Source organism: Lygodium microphyllum, unplaced genomic scaffold (genome assembly GCF_053477565.2).
Source record: "Lygodium microphyllum isolate KBCC unplaced genomic scaffold, Lygodium_microphyllum_v1.1.10 scaffold_35, whole genome shotgun sequence".
Lineage (NCBI taxonomy): Eukaryota > Viridiplantae > Streptophyta > Polypodiopsida > Schizaeales > Lygodiaceae > Lygodium > Lygodium microphyllum.
The window spans coordinates 1640190-1647100 of NW_028229518.1; the positions used below are offsets into that span (position 1 = coordinate 1640190).

A 6911-nucleotide genomic window follows, 5' to 3' on the forward strand; every position below is an offset into this window, starting at 1 on the left:
TTTGTTTGGTGGAGGAAACTTTTCCTCGCTCCATTTTGACTACTCAAGTACGCTTACTCATACATCTGATTGATGAGATCGCAATTTGTGGGGTAGTTCATGCAAGGTGGATGTTTTTTCTAGAGCAATTTATGAAAACCCTAAAAGATTTTGTAAGGCAAAATGCACGGCCCGAGGAAAGCATGGCTGAGGGTTGGTTAGTGCAATCATCCCTTGTACAAATCTTTGAATATCTTACTAAAGTGGACCCCTCTTTACCACGACTATGGAAAGATGACGAAGATTTGAGGATGACCTCTATAATACCTCAAGGAAAAGGAAGGAGCAAAGTGCTAATGAAAGAGGAACTTTGTAAGTTAAATGTATTTTGTGTGCTTAACAACGAAGTAATGAGCAAATGGGTGATACTATATAAAGAAGCAAGGACAAGAAGAGTAAGCGAAAGGCAAGCATTTCGTGCTAGACATGGACGTAATGTCCCATATCCAGAACATTTAAGTGTGCTTCCACGTCATATTGATATAGATTGGCTACATGAAAAAATGGAGAAGATGGAAAAAGAGGAGTCGATGGATATATCGCAAGAGGAGTGGGAACACGTACGAGGTTGCTTATCAAAGGTGAGACATACTTATAATTAAATTATCTTTAGTTATATATTATATAATAATTTCACATGTTTCATCTTTAACTAAATCATTAATATGATCTCAACAATGCACTACTAGTGCACATTGTTCAATGCTAATTGGTGTGAAGGCAAACATTTTCGAACTCAACTTATAGATGATAAGAGAAATACCCAGGATTGTGGTATCCTTGCAAACTTCCAGGATACCAATGGCACCATGGAAGGTTATTGTGGCTTGATCCAAGATATTTTGAAGCTTGAATTTAGGCGATGTTTTATATATGTATTAGATGTGAAGTGGTTTAAAGAAGTAGTAACAACGGGTGAGCATTGCACAATTAGACATCATCCAAGTGGTTTTGTAGTGATTGACTCTACAAAATTTCACCAAGGCAAGAATGACACATTTGTACTACCTCAACAATGCAAGCATGTATATTAGAAGCTATTTATTTTTATATATATTACTTCTTGATACATTCTCAAAATACAATAAATATCTAAGTTGCTTACTTTTTATTTTTTAAATGCAAGTTGTGTATCACCCAATGGTAAACAATAACCGATGGTGGCACGTCATCCCCATATCTAATCGTTCAAAACCAATATATGGTAATGCCACCAACATAGAGATAGTTGATGACAATCCAACAATCAATGATGATACAATCAATGATGATGCACATGATGATGCCATGATCGATGATATACATGATGCAGTGCAAGATGATCCCCGCGAGGATGTTCAAGGAAGCGCAGAAGAGGATACCAATATGGTTGCAGATGATGATGAAGAAATTGAGCATAGCAATACATCCGACAGTGGGATAGACTTATTTGTTTCATTGCCTATTGGTAATATAGACCTAGAGGTAGATAGTCTAGCAAGGGCCGATCTCATTGAAGATGAGATTGAAAATTCATTGTAGCATATATAATTAGCTTTGAATGATTGGATGTATATTTGTAATACTCAGAAAGAAGTAAAGTTGGTAATGTATTCAAAAAAATACTAGCTGTTAAGATATAGTTTGGTCATATTTAGGGACTTTATGAGAAATGAAAAATATGTGCATTTATTTTTGCATCTATAGGCGCGTTAAAAAACACGAGTATATAGACGCGTTCTGATAAACGCGCCCGCTATTTCGCGTGGACAGTGCGCGTCTATAGGGCCTTTCTTTTGTAGTGGCTACTGCCATCTCTATTTTTTTCTTTCGCCATTAGAAAAAAAATACCCCCTCCCCCCCCAGTCGTGCGAAAAATTGGGGGATGGGAGACCCCAAGGGTCACCCTCCTTGGCTCTCAAGGCCTTTTCACACTTACTTTGCCCATTTTCCGTCTTTGGCCGCAGTCTTTGGCCGCCCGATGTCCGATTCGCCATCCAAAAAATCTTGCATCTTCGTCGTCTCGAAGTCCCCCACTGTCAGATAGCTGCTTTGACTCACCCATGCACTTGAAAAAATTACTAAAAATCTAGAACTGATGCTCGGGTGGCCTTCAAGGCGCTTTTGAAAACTGTATTTTGCTTGCTACTTAAAATTGATCCAATTTGCTCGACCGCCTTCGATAGAGTTTATTTTTCCCTTGAAGTTCAGATTTTTTGTTAAATTGTAAGAACCTTCCCGGGGTAAAGATCCACCGCTCATGGCTTCTATGAAGAGATTCAAAACTCAAAGGAGGCAGGGTTACTGGCTATGGTAGACTCAAGGTCAAGATGAAGATGAAGTTGAAAATGAAGTGCTAAGTTGGATGTGAGCTGGGCAGAGATGATCACAGGTGAGAAGAGACCAAAGAGGTAGTGCCATGCTCAATTGAGCTCTGATACCATGTAAAAAGATGTAGGATCTAGAGCATGGCAGTGGCTATGGTGGATCAAAGATGAAGATTAAGCTCATGATGACATAGACAAGACTTGATCTGTTACACAAGTGAATTAGGTTCCAAGATTGAGACTTGGATTCATAAACACAATCTTGTGTATGAGACTAACAACGACCAAGACAGTAACTGAAATGGTAAAGTATCATGATATTGCATTCATCATATGTTAAAGTGGTAGTCAAGTATAACGCTTTATAGTTGCTGGATGGGTAGCAGTTTCCCTTTCTGTGCGTATGGGATTCAGTCTGCTTGCATGTCCTAAGCCTAGAATTGCCTCATACAAACAGGCCATAGTGGGTGTGATTGTAAATCTCAACAGAAAGAACATGGGAGAGCATCCAATATTCTAGCAAGGTGCTTCGAACGTCCTAGCAAGGAAAGTGTAGGGCACAATGTAATTCATTTTATAAGAGTACCAGGCTCCCTCTTGTGCAAATTAAAAAGTCTAAATAGACAAAGGTAAAGGGATAAGGAAACTAGAAGGGAATAGGAAAAGAGGATCTTGGCAAGATGCCCGCTCATGTAAAAAAAAGGGAATGGGTCCCAAGGAATTTATGGCTTGTATATAAACTCAAAAAGTGAATGAGAAGCTCATTCTTTGCTGTGTGGCAAAAGTGGTCTCTTCTTCTTTTCTTCTTCTCTCCTTCTTGCTTCCTTGTGTGTGCTTGAAAGAGGGAGTGTGAGAGTGTGAGGGAGTGAGTGTGTGAGGGAGAGGGATCTTGGAGAAGAAGCTTTCCATAATCTCCTCTCTTCTTCTTCTCTTTTCCTCTCTTCTCTTGTCTCGGGCATGGCTATGGAGAATGGAGCTTAGAGATTGAGGCTTGAGGTTTCTTGAGATCGCACCTTGAATCCTGGAGCTATCTGTTTGCTTGAGGAAGGAGGCTACTCATTCGGGCATCATGGCAAGCTCACTACACCTCTGTAAGATCAAAGGTGTGTCAGCTAGATGAGAGATAGCCACTTTTACTCGCTTGAAATGCTTGAAGCAATAAGCGGTTTGTGGGTCTTGACGGATGAGTGTGAGCCCTCATTACATTTTGGTTCCATTTCGGGACCAATGAATTCAAGCTAGCTTGAGCACTTGCGTGCCTCAAATCGAGTGTTAAAGTAGGATTTCACCCCCGAACCGATGCTTGATGTAGGAGATTTGGGATTTTCAATCTTCAAAACAAGTAAGTTATACTATTGGTTTTTGATGAGTAGGCAAGTAGGATAAATCATTTTAGTATTTGGGTTTTGATTTTTGTTGCGTTTAGAGTATGATAGGATCAAGAAATCAAAATGAATCCCTTTAGGGTTGCTACTATCAACAGGCCCAAACAAGACACAAACAAGGGATAAAATGGAGAAAAAGACACTTAAATGTGTTTATACCACAAGAGAGAGATCAAGGCTGAGCGGAACAACATTTTAAGGCCCCAAAGGGCAAGGAGGAAGCTCATCTTCATCTTCCAGCAAACAGGAGAGAGAGAGAGAGACCTTGAACTTTGGGCAAATCCATCGGCTTCCATAGGATTTTTTAATGCATACCAAGTATATAAAAACCTTCATGTGTATCCATTCTTGTATTTTGGAGCTCCTTGCATGTTGGTATGACCAAAATCTTTACCTCAAAACAATTTTTGGTCTTTGTTGTTTGTGTGCCGTCAGAATTGAACACGGCTCACATGGTCCTATTCCCAGAATCGGACTCAACTCTATCCAATTGGATGTTCAAACTTCCCTAACTTGTCCAATCGGACACTACTTATTGGATCGTCCCAAAAATCAGATCATGTCCGATCAGATGTTCATCCTGTGTGTCTGATTCGGATGATCGGTCACATCACAATCGAACACCTCCAAAATCAGACTCAGATGCTTGGCCATTGGCCACTCAAACATACAATAATTGAACTAATCTAAATTGGACACAAAACAATCAAATACCAGAATCGGACAAGTTTGAATCGAATGCACAAAAATTGGACAGTGGAAAATCAGACATTGCCGTGATGCTACACCTCCACCATTGTGAACCTAAAGGCGAAGTTTTTCACCAAGAATTTGAAAACATTAGTCAGCTCATTAGGAATTTATTTTCCATTGTGTGTGTCTTTTTGTTTGCATTTTGCAGGATGCACGAGCACATGTAGTTATACTAGGCACATTTTCTTCAATGCATTCATAAATTTTTTTGTGGAAGCATCGTTTGATTGATTGATTGATTGCATCGTTTGAAGCATCGTTTGATTGATTGCATTGTATGGATTTTAATTTGCAAACCGCATGAATGATTGGGCATGAAATTCTCTTCCAAAGCACATTCTTAATAGAGTACATTGCATGAAAAAACAGGTTCATATGAAGGAATCCGTTTTGAAGACTCAAGGATCAAAGGAAAAGGTCGTAATGTTGTTTCTTCAATAGCTTGTTGATGAAAACATCAAGCTATGATTATTACGGAGCTTGGATTTGGACTTTCCCCATGTGATTTGCTATTCAGATGTTGCTAGTGCAAATGATATGTCTCTTCATATGTGAAAATTGGTGACTTAAGCATTGATGATGCAGTTGATCAAGAGCATGTGGTGATTCATGTTGGTAAAAATGCTTTTAGAGCAATTGATCATCAATGGAATGGAAGCCTTTTTGGTACTTCTAGTGCTCAAGTTGATATATGGGATCATAATAGGTTGGAACCTATCACCAGTTTTTCTTGGGGGGCAAACAGCCATTTTAGTTCGTTTCCATGTTGCAGAACCTAAGGTTTTTGTGACCACAGCAAGCACGATCTTCGAATGGGAACTCCAATAAGAATAATGCAAACAAGAACATATGCTATTGCTTGGGGGCCCAGGAGAAGTGTTCAATTTTACTTGTGCTAATGAAGGTTGCAATTGTTATTCCTATGACATGCGAAAGCTCAAGAGCTCACTATGCATTCACAAAGATCATGTATTTACTGTTTAAATGGACATTGACTATTCTCCTACAGGACATGAATTTGTTACTGGATCTTATGATAGAACGGTTCGCATTTTTACCTACAAAGGTGGTCATAGTACGGAGGTATACCATACAAAGCGAATGCAAAGGGTTTTCATCTCTAAGTTTAGTTGTGATGCCACATATGTTCATCTGGAAGTGATAACACTAATGTACGCCTTTGGAAGGCTAAAGCATTAGATCAACTTGGAGTGACGCTTCCAACAGAGAAATGTAAACATGCTTATGCATTATTAAAGGAGCGTTACAAACATCTGCTTGAGATAAAAAAGAATTGACAAGCATTGGATCGGCTACAGCGCCCTCTTGTCGGATTCGCATGCTGATTTAATCTGCGGCCCTGTACAGCCTTGCATTCTTGCAGGTACACGCTTTGAGCTGCCACCATATATACGCAGGCGCACTCACTCTCACACACACATGTAGCAACACCGGATTCAGTCCCACATGGGGTCCTATCCTCCGCAGACTGTGAAGACAGAAATCATTCAAAAGTATTTGGATGAAAAACAGTAGCTTATTCTGGCAGTATTGGACAACTAAAACCTTGGGAAAATTGATTGAATGTGCAGCATATCAAGCAAGGAGGGCGATGATATTGTGTTTCTCTACGATTATGAGTATGACACCCAATTTCAAAAGAAGTGGAAGATGATGATGAGAACAGAGATGGTGATGGAGTCTCATCTAAATGCTTAAATCAAAAAGCTTTAAAACCATCGACTTTTGCTAAAGCTGCGAATAGACGGACGTCATCCAATGTTGTAAAAGTAGGTGCTTATAAATTGATCCCTGCCATCATTAATACCATTATAATCGTCGTAATGGATAAAGCAGTCGACATACGCAAAGGTGGCGGCACACATATGAACATGGTAGCATAGTGCAAAGCAGGATAATGACGGCGTATCGGAGCAGAGTTGACGCAGGGGGTGGCCGACGGACAGGATGACGATGAGGAAGATGATTGGCGGCATAATCTGAGTAAAGATGGTGACTTTCAGCATTATATAGGCAAGATGACCGTTTGCTTGACATCTTAAAACACTGAAAACGGCGGCTGTATGATGGCCAAGAGATCCGATGGTGTATCTGCTGAACTGACTGGCCAAGGCTGCAGCGAATTAGAGGATGGAGCTGCGGAAGAGGATCATGAGGAACTAATTGATAAGTAGTGGAAAGACAGAAGCACAAAGGCTGTCACTGCTGCTAGTCTCTTTGAGCATGCTATCCAGAAATGGTGATGCTAATGCCATACTTAGCATGACAAACAACGATTTGGAAAAAGAATATTGAGAGCCGGGAGGAATCACAGGATTCTGTGATCTTGAATGGTCTAGGAAAGGATTATGCACAGTTTCGGACATCCATTTCAGTTTGTGAAAGATTTCCTGATTTTGAGGAGTTA

The 6911-nt window shown here is 40.0% G+C and overlaps 1 pseudogene; it reads left to right on the forward strand.

Moving 5' to 3' along the window:
* The first annotated feature begins 5019 nt into the window (after window positions 1-5019).
* On the forward strand, window positions 5020-5781 carry LOC148009170 (protein SOF1 pseudogene; annotated as a pseudogene).
* Window positions 5782-6911: the final 1130 nt, after the last annotated feature.